Source organism: Equus przewalskii, chromosome 31 (assembly GCF_037783145.1).
Source record: "Equus przewalskii isolate Varuska chromosome 31, EquPr2, whole genome shotgun sequence".
Classification (NCBI taxonomy): Eukaryota; Metazoa; Chordata; class Mammalia; order Perissodactyla; family Equidae; genus Equus; species Equus przewalskii.
Window position 1 is genome coordinate 29,600,384 of NC_091861.1, and position 14,976 is coordinate 29,615,359.

The window sequence follows — 14,976 nt, forward strand, 5'->3', positions numbered from 1 at the left end:
CTTCCTCCGCGAGGGCAGGGCCAACTGGGCCAGGCCGGGCAAGAAAGCCAGGGAGGGGATTGCGCTCCCAGCAGGAACCCCTGAGTCTTTCTATCTTTGATTGTGTCTTTCTGGCTGCTCTCCCTTCCCAAGCCCATTTGGGTTTATTTCTCCACGTTTTGGCTCTCCTGCTGCCAGGTGGCATGTCCGACCCGAGAGAAGCAGCAGGCGCAGCTGGCAGACCTGGAAGAGCTGAGCCTGGGAGGCAGGTCCCTAACAGGGGGCAACCTGATGGGCATCCTTGCCCGGCCCGGGTCCTCAGTGTTCTGACCCGTGCCGTGGGAGGGCCAGCCTCCACAGTCCATCTCGGTGTCTAGGCCAGGGAGCTCCCTCCTCCCCATGACCCACGGCCTGTGGCTGCAATCCGGGCATTTTCCCTCGTGCTCTGCCTTGAGACGAGATGGAAAGCAATTGCTCAGGGCTTCACGGGGAGAGTGGGAAGAGCCAGGGCGAGGCCCACAGGTGCAGGCACAGCCGCTCCTCGTGCTGACAGGCCCTGCGAGACTCCCCCTCTCCAAGCCTGTTTCCCCACAATCAAAATCAGAGACTGGATGAGATGAAGGCAAAGGTCCCTGTCAGCGCCCCTGCCGTGGTTTCCCTCGCCTGCACACCGCTGCGGGCGGGACGTAGACCTCAGCACAGCCCTGTCCTCACGGCTGACCTTGACCTCAAGCCTCCCGGCTTGTCCTCCTCATAACGGGGCCTCCTCTCGGCCTCCGTGCTTCTCTGTGACAGACGAGGACCGTGCACGCAGACTCCTGCAGCCTGGAGTCAGGGCACAAGGCACAGTGGTGACAGCTGCAGGACCGTGGACTCTGTCCCCGCCCTTCCTCTCACCGGAGCCCCCTCTGCGACGTCACAGAGCCTTACAAAGCCCATTCCTTTTGCAGCACCCAATTCAAACCAAGAACTCCTCACATTCCAGGAGTTTTATGTAAACCGTCCCCACATAATCTTCACAAGAACCCAAGAGGTAGGTAATATCATTCCCACGTCACAGACGAGGGAACTGAGGCTCAGAGAGGTTAAGTAAGTTGCCCAAATTCACACAGCTAACAAGGAAAGGGAGCCAGGACGAGAACCGGGATCTGCCCCTCTGCAAAGCTTGCCCGTAACCCTCAGAAATCTTCCTGAGGAGACGGCATCGCCTCTCCCCCGGTTGTCTGCGGACTGTGACGAAGGGGCAGCGAGCGCCGATGCCCCAATAGCTCCTGCCCGGCCCCCCCAGCCTCACAGAGCCCACAGGGCAGCTGCACCCTGCCCTCCTCCACCCCCACCTGGAGGCAGACGCGCCCCTGGCTCCGGGCCTCGGTTGGCTCATTCTGGGCGGTTCAGGGAGCGAAGTAAAAGGCCCACTTGTCCCAGCCGCAGAAGGGCCCGGGGTGTGGCAGGAGAAGTGCAGGCAGGAGGTGTGAGGGTGGGGGGCCGTCGGGCGGTTTCTCACCTGTGAAGCTTCTGCTGCAGAACGTCGGCACCGTTGGGGAGACGCGACAGAGGGGGGCGGAGGCCGGGCTGCCCCCTGTTCTTTGGGAAGCTCCAGAAACCGTCGGGAGCTCGCACGCGAGTCCACAGAGCTCTCCCTGCCCCTCAGGGCTGCCTGCTCCCTGCTCCCGGCAGGCCTTTGTCTATATTCTTGCAGCTGCTTCCTCTGACCGGGGACTCAGGCTCAGCACGGGACCACGCAGTTCACGTGTTTCTTGTTTAATCCTCACATCAACCCTCAAATCCCACCACTACTATCGTTTCATTTTGACAACTGAGTAACTGAAGCTCAGAGATGTAAAGTAACTTGCTCAAGGTCACACAGCTAACAAACCAGCAGAGAGCCAGGGTCTCCTGAGGATTCACTCCAGGGCTCTGCGAGGCCTTGAAAGTGGCCCCGTTCACACAGAGTGTGTTATCTCAAGTTGTCTCCACTCTGGGGACAGAACGGGGGTGCACTGGGAATTCCTAGACACCGCCTGCCACGTCACCCCACCAAGCCCCTTTTCCAATACTCAGACGTCAGCCCCGAGCCTCAGCCACAGTCCTGCAGGCTTGGACGCACCCTGGGAGGGTATCTGGTCCAACACTCTCCCCGGATGGCTGAGCAAAACAAGACAGGGGCCTGCCCAAGGTCAGGCAAGGTCACACAAATTGGAGGCAGAGCCTGGAATTAAACTCAGGCCTCTTATCCTAACCAGGACTCTTCCCACAACACCCGAAGCCTGGTGAGAAGCTATTGTTGCATCTCAACTGAAGACACAGCCAGAGCCACCCCGAGAAGGAGTGAGACCAGACTTGCCTGTGGCAAGCGCGGTGAGGTGAGCAGGGGCTGCTCTGGCTGTTGTGGCCGAGACGAACATCCCTCCAGATCCCCCTTGTCCCAGGTGGAGGGGGCCCAGCCTAGAGGCAGCTGGACAGCATGACCTTGGGAGGCCCTTGACATTCCCCCTTTAACCCCGGGGCCTCCTATCCGGCACTGGGGACCTTTCCCCAGGAAAGGCTCCACTCCTGCCAGGACGCACCAAGCTGGAAAGCCAGCTGTTCTTGCCAGGGCTGGAGATTCTGAGAGTGGGAAGGGAGGCTGGACCAGCGGCTGAGGGTCTCCCAGCCCTGTCACCCTTCTTGGGGGAGGGGAGCCGCAGTTTCTCCGAGGCTAGGTCACAGAGGGAAGGCTGCTGGAGAGGCTGCAGCCACCCCAGCCCTTCGGCCGCCTCACCTGCATGCAGGGGCCAGAGGTGTCAGGCCTGGGAGAGACTTCGGATTCGTGAGTTCCAAACCCCTACTTTCCAGATGAAGATACTGAGGCCCAAAGGGGTAAGTGAGCTGACCAAGGTCATAGCCCGGGTCGGAATGGAAGCTCCCTGACTCCCCCTGGAACGCGGGGCGCACAGCGCCGCTCTGCCACCCTCCTGCCCAGGAAGTGACCGCTGAGCTCCTGGCAGAGGCCAGCGATCAAAGGCGGCAAATTCCTAAACGCCACGGCTCGGGGCAGGCGCGCCCGTGGGCTTGTTCCCTCGACCACCCTGCCCCCACCTCGTCCCCATTCCCGACTGGGGCCCCACGCGCCTCCATCACCCTGAGGTTCAGAGATGTGCAGCAGCTTGTCCAAGGTCACACAGCAAACTGAGTGGAACATGCGCCTCTACTGCCCTGTTGCCCCTCCCCACCTCCCACCCTGGTCTCTCCAAGCTCCGCCGCTTGCCAGAATCCTTGGGACCATGCTTCCAACAATGCCCCAAGCCGCGGCGCTTGCTGGAGTATGAAAAAGTTTCAGAGAGAGGAAGGGGCGGAAGATGCCGCGGCGCATCCCAGCCCCGGACGGCTGCGGCAGGGTGGAGGCGCGCAGGGGAAGCGAGCTCCGCGCACCGCCGATGTCCCCAACACACCCCACCGTGCGCCAGGGGGCTCGCGAGCGCCGCGCGGGGCCCTTCCGTTCATCCTCACTGCGGCGGCAGCGGGGGGTCCCGCGCGCCCCGCACCCACTTTGCAACGCAAGCCGCGCCATCCGCCCTCCTCCAAGCCCCTTCCCGCGTTCTCCGCGGCAGGCGCCTCGGCTTCCCCGCTCGCCCCCGGTGCCAGCGCCGATGCACCGCGGCCTCCGTCGCCTTCTCCCCGTCCGGGCTCCCCGCGAGAAGAAACGGGGCGAGGGGCTTCCGGATCGTCCAGGCACCTCCCCCGGGACTAACTGGATAATCCCGACGCAAGTGGATCTCCGGAGCCCCGTCCCCCACCGCTGGCTCCGTCCTGCACTTAGTTTATCCGGCCGTGAGCGCCGAGCCCAGAAGTCGGAGCGTCCCAGTTTGGCGACCCCGCATCCGCCCGTGCCCCTGGCCCTCGGGGGCCGCCCCGCTCGGACTAGGGGCTGCCCCGCAGGGTGTCCCCGCCCGGCGCTGCTCTTACCCGGGGACGCTCCGGGCGTGGTGGGGCCTGCGCTCGCGGAGAGGGCGCAGGCGGGACGGCCGGGTCCCGAAGTCCGGGTCCGCTCTTCCCGCGCGCGGCCGGCCGGCAGCTGCGGTCTCCTCCCGCCCGCCGGCTCGCGCGCTCTGCAGTAGTAACAACCTGGCCCGCTTCCCCGCCCGCCGATCGAGATGCTGCTCACATCCGCCTGCACACGGCGCGTGCCGGCCCTGCGAGGGCGATCCCCGCCGGCCGCGACGCACGGCCCCGCCCCAGGCTATCCCCGCGCGCGGTCTCCGGGCCGGCCGGCCGGGGTGGCAGCTGCGCGCGAGCGAGGCGCGGCGGGGAGGGGTCGGGCCCGCGCGCCCCGCGAGAAGTTTGGGGTGGGCGGGGCCGGCCTCGCGCCCCCGGAGCCGCGCGGGGCGCCCGGGCAATGCGGAGGAGTCCCCGCCCGCCGCGTGCGCTCCTGCGACACTCCCCACCCCCGCCGCCCGCGGGCTTCGGGAGCCGCTCGGCGCGGGGACCGGCTAGGGGAGGGGCCGCCCGGCTGTCGGAACCGGCCAGCGGGTAGGAGGGAGCGATCTGCTTCAGGGGGTAGGAGGAAGGTTTTCCTGAGTCGAGAAAAAAGAAAAGGGAGGGAGTAGAGGGGGGCGGAGACAAAACGGCGACGCTGGAGGGGCCGGGGAGGTGGGCGTGTTCGGCCCGGAGAGCCCCGACAGCCCGCGGCCCCAGCGCCGGCCCGGAGGGTGCAGTCAGGACGGGGCCCGGGGCTGTCCAGGCCTTTTGGGGAGCGGAGACAGCGGGTTGGAGGGGCCCCCGGGGGACAGGAGGAGGTGTCTGCCGGCCCAGGACCCTGGGCCTGGCTCCCGGACAGGAACCCACCGAAAGGGCTCTGCTGCGATAGGGACCCGGCACCCCCACCTGCCACGGCTCTGCTCTCCCCTCTAGGAGAAGGCAAGGCCTCGACTCTCCCTGAGCACGGAGCGGCCTGGCGTTTGCCACACTCAGGAGGCAGGAGGGGCACGCAGGACTGTGAGCCTGGGTGTGGCTGGCTCCTGTGTCTGGGTGTCCCCCTCGAGCCTCATCCTTAATCCACAACACCTGCCCACCCTCCCCCCCCCCCCCCCGCAAGACCTCAGGACCCCAGCTCAGCTGGTGGAATTTCTGCCGGTGTCAGACCACCAGCCATCCCTGCCCTCACCCGGTCTGCCTCCCCTTCAGCCTCAGCAGCAGCTCCCGCCTGTTCCGCACACTCAGAATCATGAATCCAGTTTGGGGTTCAACCCAGGATGTGACACTCCCCCCCAAAAAAAATCCCATATGTGTGTGTGATGGGAAGGCCCCTCTAGGGCCTTCCAGGGCTTCTCATCCCACCAAGTCTGAGGAGCCCCAGGAAGCCCCAAAACCTGCAGCAAGTGCCCCGTGTCTCCCCTCCTCCCCGCGTCCCGGCCCGCGACAGCCACATCACTCCAGCGGCCTCTGCAGTGCTGCAGCGCGCGCTCCTCCTCGCCGGCCGGAGCCTCTCTTTAGAACGCGGCAGCTCCAGTCACGGACCCTGGTCTGCAGGAAAGCTGACTCAGGGATTTCTAGGCTGCAAGCCGAGTGCGGGAGTGTGCGCCACCCTGTAGCGGGGAGGGTGTCGGGAAGGGGCGGTTTGTGCGTGTTTGCATGTGGGCTAGACTCTCCCGTGAGCTCTGCGGACCCCTCACCGTTCTTCAGATGGAAAGGGGGCCTGAGGGTGAAGGGCTCAAGGTCAGATGCTCAGCGGGAGGGCACGGGCTCTTCCCCCAACCCCTGCACACCCCACCCCCTGCGCTGGCCTCCCACACTGAGGGGGCCTGTCATCTGGCTGCTCCTCTGCGCTTTCTGCCTGGGGGAAGAAACACTTCGAAATCCCCCCAAAGCTTCTTTCTCCAGGAGGAGGGGCAAAGGGGCTGAAAGTCCAGCAGGCTGGATTCAGGCTAGACTTTGGGATGTCCTGATGCCAAGGGCCCGGGACGCCATCCTGCCTGCCAAGGAAAGTGCCTGCCTTAATGACCGGAATGCGGAGCCGGAGCCGCCTGGAGGAAGGGGGGGTGGGTGAAATGACCCCCGTGGCTCCTGGGTAAAAAGGATCAGAATGTACCTGCGCCTGAGGCAAAGCTGCCTCCAGGAAAATAGGGTCTAATTACAGAGAATAAAGCCTTTACGTAAGACTCAGTCTGCTCCTTCTGGAAGAACCTGCATGTAATGTGTGCTCCCTCTGTGCGCCCCTCCCCCGGGGAGGACGCAATTCTCATGGGGTCGGGAGCGTCAGGTGACGTTTGCACGCAGGGGGCTGGGTCAAGGTGGGAGGTGGGAGCCCTGGTCCCAGGGGCAGCATCAGCCCTGCTTGCTCAGAGCCCCTCAGGCCCCAGAGGATCCCCTCTGGGGGTGGGAACAGCAGCTTACAGCCTGGACTTCACTCGATCCTTCTGAACAATCCGTGAGGCAGCAAGGCAGAGGAGGCCAATTCCTCCCCACTCGGGGCTCAGGAAGCCCCCCAAGAAGGGTGACTCACCCAAGGCCCCATGTTGGGTTTGGTGCAGAGTTAGGGTGTGGAGCTGGTCTTGTGACCCCAAGGCTGACCCTCCCTGAGTCTTCACGGGCTGGGTGCACAGCTAGCTGTGCCCTCCTCCCCAGGGCCTCCTTATGCCTGGTTGTCCCTCCAACCTTGTCTTCTGCTTGCAGGCTTCCTCTGCCAGCATCTCTAGATGCCGGCCCCCACCCACCCTCCAGCTTCACCGGGCACTGCCCACTCCCTCACTCTCTGTGCTTCAGTGGCACCAGTCGCCTGGCCGGTTCCCAGAGGGCTGTGCTCTTTCCTGCCACAGAGCCTTTGCACATGCTGTCTCCACCCACGTCACCATGCCAGCTCCCTTCATCCTACCAGACTTAGCTCCCTGACCCCTCCGTGTCCTCTGTCCTTCTCCTCTGCAGCTCATTTCTTGTTCATAGCTCTCCCCACACTAGACTGCGAGCTCAGGAGGGAAAGGACACCTCTGCCCCTCCAGCCCACTGCACAGAGCAAGCTCTCGGTAAGTCTTAGTGGTTCTGAGGCTCAGCGCCCTCAAATCCTGGCGCTACCACTTGTATCTGTGTGACCTTGGGCAGGTTATGTAACCTCTCTGACCCTCGACTTTCTCACCTGCAACATGTGGATTTTAATTATGAGACGGGGTTACTGTAAGGACTGAAGGATGCTGTTTGCATGGAGACCAGCGCAGTGCCTTCCTGGCACATCCATGTTGGTCCTGCTGGTAAAGAAACAAGAGCTGAAGGTGTAAAGGATGGACATACTCCTCTGAGCTTCCCCCTAGGCATAAATGTCTCTCCTGTCCTTGCCCCCAACCCTCTCCTCCTCCACCCTACCTCACTTCTTGGCTCCTAAAACCCTAACTTCTCCCTTCAGCTTTGGGCACAAGTGAATGGCAGCTGCCACTGGCTCACTCCCTCCCCATCAGCTCCACAGCCCACACGGACTCTCTGCTCCATGCCTTTGCTGGCCTCAGGTGTCAGCACCGCCCGCGTGGCTTGGAGCCATGGAGCCTGGCCTTGGCAGAGTGTGGTGGGGGTGGGGGCGCGGGTGGCGGTGACTGGCCAGGGTTGCCTCCTTCATGATCTCCATCAGCATCTCCCCAAAAGTCACCTCCAAATAAGAAGTCCCCTCACCCCCCTCCAACGGGATGGCAGCTCCCACACAGAAATTCTGGAGCTGCCCAGAGCTCCGGGCTCTGATCCAGCCCTGCGGGACCAGGCTCCTGTTGCCCATATGTTCCCAGGGCCCTCGGGGAGGGTCCTGTGAGAAGAGGTGCTGGAAGAGGACGTCAGTCTCCCTGGACTGTCTCCTGCCTCTCCCTCTGAGTGACCTGGGCCCCAGGGAAGGCTGCTGCTGGGGAGGGGACAGCACTTCCCCCAGCCCTGCTCCGGAGCCCCCACAGCTGGTGCCTGAAGGGGCTGCGAGGGCAGCCTCGCAGGAACCCCGCCCCAGCTGAGCGAGGGGAGAGGGAGAGAGAGAAGGCAGGGAGGGGAGAGGCGAAGAGAGCACTGGAAAGGCGGCTCCAGCTTTTCACCTTGACCGAGTTCCCTCCCCACTTCAGACCTGTCCAGACAAAATAATGACTCTCAGTTCTTCCCTTCCAGAAACGCAGCAATTGGATTTCTGCAAAGAGCTTCTACATCCTGCAGTCACCACCAGGAGCATCACCAGTGCCCGTGAGACCCTCCCCTCCCCCTCTGCCTCCCCCTCCCCTGTCTCCTCCTCCCCCTCCTCCTCCCCTTCTCCTCTTCCTCTCCTCCCTCCTCCTCCCCCTCCTCCTCCCCTCCTTCTCTTCCTCTCCTCCCTCCTCTCCCTCCTCCTCCCCTCCTCCTCCTCCCCTCCTCCTCTCCGTCCTCCTCCCCTCCTCCCTTTCCTCTCCTCCTTCCTCTCTTCTCTCTCCCTCCTCTCCTCATCTTCCTCCTCCTCTGCCTCCTCCATTTCCCTCCCCTTCCTCCCTCCCCGCCTTGTCCCTCCTCCTCCTCCTCTCCCTCCCCCCTCTCCTGCCCCCCCCACCCCCAGCTTCACTGAGCAGTCTGCGCAGCAGCCCTAGTGCTTGTCTGGGGCCATGAGACCGAATCCTTGGATCTTCACAGCAATCCTGGGTGACAGGTGGTTAAAGCCAGACTGTTGGATGAATCCTGGCTCTGCCACCTGGCCGCTGTATGACCCAGGCAAGTTACTAACCTCTCTGTGTCTCGTCTGTAAAATGGGAACAAAAGTGGTGTCTGCCTCATACAATCGTGACTATTGCGCAAGTTAATCCAGGTAAAAACTTAAAACAATGTCTGGGATATAAAAAGTGCCGGCCAATGTTAGCTTTACTTTGATCTTATCTCTATGCTGCAGATGAGGAGGCTGATAACAACAGCGACTGTTTATTTCACGCCTACTGTGTGCCAGAAGATACAGGGCGTGGGAGGCGGGAGTCCGGGGTGGGTCACAGCTGGGACTCATGTGCATACAGCAAACCTGGGAGGGTCTGATGCTCCTCTTCTGAGCATTTATTTGCATCCACTGGTTTACATGTGGCTACAGACTGGTACCCTGGGGAAAATCTGGGCTCCGGACACACAGACTATTTGCAGTCTTTAAATAGGGGTTTCGGATAGAGAAGTTGTCAGAAAGAGAGAATACAGCTGACAAAACAAGCCAGACTCCACAACAGGGCTTGGGCAGCAGAGGGAGGGACCCTTCGGGTAGACTGAGTGGCTGGCACTCAACCTCGTCTGACCCAGGATCTGGGAAGAAAAAGGCCGTGTGTAAGCCGAAGGCGCTCTGTCAAGAGCTGGCTCACTAACTCTTCCCGGCCGCCACCCCACAGGGAACCCTGCCCCTTGGAAAGAGACGGTGAGCTGCTGAGCCCGGGAGGACGGACAGCCTCGGCGACGGGCAGCAGCAGGAGGAGCCCGGACAGGCCCCAGGAGCACTTGGGACAGTGGTGGTGAGGGACCGAGACACTGAGACCAGCAGCAAGTGGCAGCCCAGCGCGTGAGGGCACGCGGGCAGCCTTAGCGGCTCCCGGAACATGCGCTGGGGTGAAGCAGATTTGGGGAGACCGGGTCTCTCGTGGGAGCAGGTAGGGGCCTGGGGCTAATGAGGGTCAGGTGCTGAGCCGATCAATGACAATCACGATGGGACACACCTCAGGTGCTGACTGTGCGCCAGGCCCCATTTCAAGTGTTTAATGTGAATTTACTTCCCTCATACTCACAGCCACCCCAGGAGAGAGGATTATTCCTATTCCCACTTTACAGACAGGAAAACCGAGGTCCAGGGAGGCGAGTGACCAGCTGAGGCTCCCACCGCTAGGCAGGACGTGGAAGACGCAGGATTTGAACCCTGATCTTCCCCTCTGCCACGTGCCTGGCTCAGCAGTGTCACGGGCCTTGTTCCTGACCACAGGCTGGACAGGGTTGTGGACATGTGGGTCCCACCTCGTCCTTACAACTGCCTCTTGACATTGGTGTTTGTCCCATTTCACAGCTGAGAAAATTGAGGCTAAAAAATGCAAATGATTTGCCAAGTTCAGGTGGCTGGGCAGCGCCGGGGCCAGGATTCAGTCCTCGTCCACCTCCAGGGAGTTCCGCGACCTGCCCGGGGCCACACGGCTAACTTCACTCCCTTCCAGGCAGCCGTCTACTCAGTGCCAGTCTTCCCCGCACAGGAGATCACGTCGTCCCCACCTCCCCCACACAGGCTTTTCCTGGACACGGGAATCGAGTCCGAGTTCCCTCTAGACCTGGGCCAGACATGTTGGCCATCCAAGAAGGACAGATGTTTGCCCGAGGGCCCTGAAGAGGACAGGGGAGTCGAGTCTGAGCTCAGAGGATCTTCCCAGAGACTTCAAGGAGCCAAGGGACTCTCCTCCCGTAACTGCAGACTGAAGACTCTGCTTACCGCGTGGGCCCCGTGTCCACAAAGGCCACCCGCCCGGGAGCCGGGGTTTCCAGCTGCCTTGGAGAGAGAACCACCTGAAGGGGCCAGGTGCTGGCACAAGGGGACATTTCCGTCGCCGTCCCCAGGTCGGGAGCGTACATGAGGGGCACAGGGTATGTGCATGTTCCTTCTAGTGTGGCTGGGTCTTGAGGGGGAGAGAACCCAGTAGGGCCCCCCTGCCCAGCATTCCTCTGACATGCATTTGTTGAGTGTATACTGGGCCCCAGGATACCAGGGGCTCTGGACACACCTCTGCCCACAAGAGTTTGGAGGTCTGCTGGGGAGACAGGCACATGAGCACCTGATGATGGAACGCGGGTCCAGAGCGGGCGCGGGCACGGGAGCCCTGGAACCCGGGTGGTTGGAGCCTCAGTCCCCGGGGTGAGGACGTGAAAACTTTCCAGAGGAGACGGTTCCTGACTGGGTCTCGGAATACGGTTCTGATGGATCCCGAGGAAAAGCAGGTGGGTGTTCAAGGCAAAGGAGTGCGGAGTGTTGATGTGTGGGAGCAGGAGGGCCCTGGGTGTGTTGGCTGGAGGCACAGGGCACAGCAGAGGAGTGGCCAGGGGTGGGGCTGAGGGGCTGGGGGGCCCGAATGTGGAGGGCAGCTCAGCCCGCAGGCTTTAACTCAGGGGGCAGTGAGGGAGCCGAGCTGGAGAGAGAAGGCAGCCTGCCCCACACTTTAGTGAGAGCCCGTCCTGCCTGGACCGGAAGGAGCTGTGGGAGGAAGCGGAAGGAACATGCATGCCTCCTGCGGAGGCTCCTCACGCTGGGGGCTGGACGTGGTGGTGAGGGACAGAGGGGAGTGAGGATGGCTTCTGGTCTCTGGCCTGTGTGTCTGGAAGGATGGAGAAGCCCCCATCGGGAGCAAGGGAGGTGAACTGGGAGCTCAGTTTGGGGGGCCCGTGCCGGGTTCAGGAGGAAACATCCAGCAGGTGCTTGGAAGTGCGGGCCTGGGATTCAGGAAGGAGGTTTGGACGGGAGATCCACTTTCGGAAGTCACTGATTCAAAAATCATACAGAAAAGCTGGTTCTGAATATGTTAATAACGAAACAAACGGCAGAGACTGCATTCGACCCCAGACCGTGGGATCCGACGCTGGCTGGTTCCCTGCCAGCTCAGCACGGTCCTCTCCATCAGGAGTTACTGCCCCCAGTCTGAGAAGCCATGAAATGCCCCAGACAATCTCTTTCCTTTTTCCTAAAGGTTTTGGGCGTAGGTTTCTATTCAGATATTATTCTACCCATTTTACAGAATTAGAAAGTTGAGGTACATTTTCAAATAACCCCACAGAAGGTGATCAATCACAGAAGTTGATTCTAGAGTCTGGAGTGGTGTACGTCACAGCCAACCATTCAATTAACTCCCTCGGGGAGAGCTGGCCCCCTGCAGGGTTGGTGGCAGTGGATGCCGTGGAAGGGGATGCATCTGCAGAGAACACTGCTCACCCCTTTGCCCTGAGTGAGCTGCATCTCAGCACAGAAGTCTGGCTTGCCAGGGAGAAGCAGGCATGAGTCAAGGGTTGTGGTGATGGCAGAGGAGCTCCTGGGGCCATGCATATGTGGGAGTGTCAGCCTCCCTCCACCCCCTTCTCCCAGGATCCAGCACACAGACCCCTAAGCTCTCATGTCTCACTTCCACAGTTGCTGGCACCTGCCTGTCTGCAGGAGACCCGTCCCAGATCACCTTTCAGGCATCAATTTGTCTTCCCTGCTTTCTGCATCCTTGACAACCATGGACTAAGCACACATGACAGGAGCCCGTCCCCCTGCGAGGGGACGGCTGGAGCCTGGGGGCCACAGCAGGAGCCCACTTGCTGCAGTGACCTGGACCTCAACCTAGGGTCCATCGGAGTCCCCTGAGGACCTTAAGAGAAAGACGCCCCGCCCCCTCCCAGAGATGGGATTCAGTTAGCCTGGGAGGGCACGGGCGCCGCTCATCCTCTGTGAACGGAGAAAACCTCGGCTCCGAGGGAAAGACCACAGCTTTAGAGTCAGACCTGGAATCCCAGCTCTTCCTCGTCTGAACGGTGTGACTTAGATGAATTACCCACACTCTCTGGGAGCCGGCTTCTGTTTCTGGAGGAACGTTCATGGTCAGTTCACCTCAGGTAACCCGCATAACGCGGGGCGCCTGGAGCGGGAGCCGGCCTTTGGTGCCTGGCACCCGCCACACCTCCCAGCACCCTGAGAGCTTGGGTCTCCTCCTAACCCAGCCGTGCAGCTGAGTCCCCCAGCTCAGCAACCCGAGGAAAATACGCCCGCCCCCAGTGGCACGGTCTCCCTGCCCCTCTGTGTGCACGGCTTGATGTCTGGATGCCATTACCCCAGCTGAAAATCGAGCATCGCCCTGTCCAGCTGCGCCCCGCCAAAACGCCGCTCTCTGGCCATCACGCCGCCCCCCAAATGGGCCCCATCTGATCACCCCAACTCCCGAGACTGCCCCCAACGCTGACGCTCCTGAACCTCCAGCCGCCTGCCGCCTCGCGTGCCTCCTTCCCCGCACAAATCCACGCTGTGACCTGCAACCCCTTCCCCTCCCCCTCACAGCCCCTAACCACCACCCCTCCCATCGCCCCAGTCCTCGCTGACCGGTCCTGGGGACGCGCAGTCCAGTGCTTCATCACCTGCCGTCCGTGCTGTTGTCCAGGGATTCGCTGCCTCCACACCGCCTGCTTCTGACCACAGGCCGGGGGGCGGCGTCTCGTCCTGGCACCGTGTGCGTCTAGCACGTGGTAGGTGCTTAACTGGTCTGACTGCTGACCTCACGTGGGGGCCAGATAGAGACCAAAACCTGTGCAGTCAAAGTCTGTCCCCAGAGACTGAGGCAGAGAAAGGGGGGCGTCTCCAATCCCAGGGCTTCCGGGTGGGGAAACAGTGGGTGCTGGGGTCTGGGATGGAGGCAGGGGCTCCTCCGCTCTGGCTGTTGCTCTAGGTGAGCCAGGCCGTGTGACGCTGTCACCACACCTCCGGCCTCTGTGGGGCCACCACAGTGAATATGTGCGCCTCTTCTCACTTCCTCCTGAGGAGGAGGTCCTGGTCCCCAAGGCTGGGAACCTAGGTTCTGGGGGCCCTCATGGGGCGTTCAGGGTTAGGGAGACCGCATGACCACAAACACACAAACATGTCAGATCTACGCTACAGTCAGTGCTGGGGAGGAGTGTGGGGTGGTGCGATAGGACTACGACAGAGGCACTTCTCAGGGAGATCAAGGACGGCTTCCTGGAGGAAGCGGCGCTTGAACTGAGGCTTGGAGGCTGGGCAGAAATTAAACAGCGGAGTGCAGGGACGTGCACTCCAGCCGTGAGCAGCTTACGCACAGTCCAGGGAAGAGACCACAGTGTCTGGAGCCGGTGCTGGAGATGGAGAGAGGAGAGGGTTTCAAGAGAGAGGAAAAAAAGTGTCTTGCTGTGTGACCTTGGCTAAGTTATTCTTTCTCTGGGGTGACATCTCAGAGCCCTAAAAACCCTGTATCTTTATCAGGTCGGTGAGGTAATCGGCGCAAAGTCTCCGGGCGCCCCCGGGCTTCCGGTGCCCTGACAGCCTACTTTCAGCAGCTCCCACCCCCCAGTCCTCCCACCACCACCACTCCAGGCCCCAAACGGGGGAAATTAATTGAGTGTTCAAGTCTCTTCCCTTTTCCAGCCACAGCCAAGCTTGCCGGGGAAATTAGGGTGACGCTGGTGCAAATAATTGAGTGTCTTTCCCCAAACGGTCTTCAGGCCCCCTTGCTTTAGCTGCTGCTTAAATGGATGAGCTAATTAACCTAACTAATTGCTCCTGAGGACTAATACTCTCACCGTCACGTGGCCCTGGAAGTCACATTCTCCCGGGAAGGCCACTCTGCTGCCCACGTCCTCGGTGGGCCAGGTTTCTGCCGAGCCTGAGAGCCGCCCCTCCCCCCACGCTCCAGACTCAGCTCAGCCCGGCATCTCGGCATCTCGGCATCTCGGAGGGACCGGGAGCCCTTCCTCCAGCCTCTGTCTGCGTGCAAAGCCTAACTCCGGACTCGCCCTGTCAGTTCATCCATCCGTCAACAACCTTCTGTTGATTGCCCACTCCACGTGTCAGCGCTGTTCTTGGCATCGGGGAGTCAACAATGAGCGGAAACAGACAAGCCCATCCCTCAGGAGGTGTTCAGTCTTAGGGGGACCACATGACCACAAACACAGACACGCACACACGTCAGATCTACGCTACAGTCAGTGCTGGGGAGGAGTGTGGGGTGGTGCGATAGGACTACGACAGAGGCACTTCTCAGGGAGATCAAGGACGGCTTCCTGGAGGAAGCGGCACTTGAACTGAGGCTTGGAGACTGGGCAGAAATTAAGCAGCGGAGTGCAGGGAAGTGCACTCCAGCCGTGAGCAGCTTACGCACAGTCCAGGGAAGAGACAGTAGTGGCTGGACCAGGTGCTGGAGATGGAGAGAGGAGAGGGTTTCAAGAGAGAGGAAAGTGACTGGCTTTAGTGTTGGGCTGGACATGAAGGGAAAGAGAGGTGTTCATGGTCACTCTAGGCCTCTGTGCTTCCGGCTGCATGGGGATGTCTGTCACTCACTGGGA

At 61.5% G+C, this 14,976-nt stretch overlaps 1 protein-coding gene and 1 long non-coding RNA gene across 9 annotated transcripts in view; one reads left to right on the forward strand and one right to left on the reverse strand.

Annotated features, from left to right (window-relative positions):
- Positions 1–14,976, reverse strand: part of SYT2 (synaptotagmin 2) — a 105,636-nt gene that overhangs the window by 41,029 nt on the left and 49,631 nt on the right. Inside the window, exon 1 of one of the 8 annotated variants that reach the window (XM_070602219.1) lies at positions 3,925–4,336. The exons of 4 other annotated variants lie outside the window; for them this stretch is intronic. The gene's annotated coding sequence lies outside the window, so the exon portion shown is untranslated. Of the gene's footprint in view, positions 1–1,483; positions 3,413–3,924; positions 4,337–14,976 lie in introns of those variants that run through there. 3 more of the 8 variants (XM_070602214.1, XM_070602220.1, XM_070602216.1) reach the window with 3 other exon arrangements.
- LOC139080630 (uncharacterized) lies at positions 4,386–6,120 on the forward strand. Its single transcript, XR_011535283.1, has 2 exons — positions 4,386–4,488; positions 4,870–6,120. It is a non-coding gene; the product is annotated as an uncharacterized lncRNA (long non-coding RNA).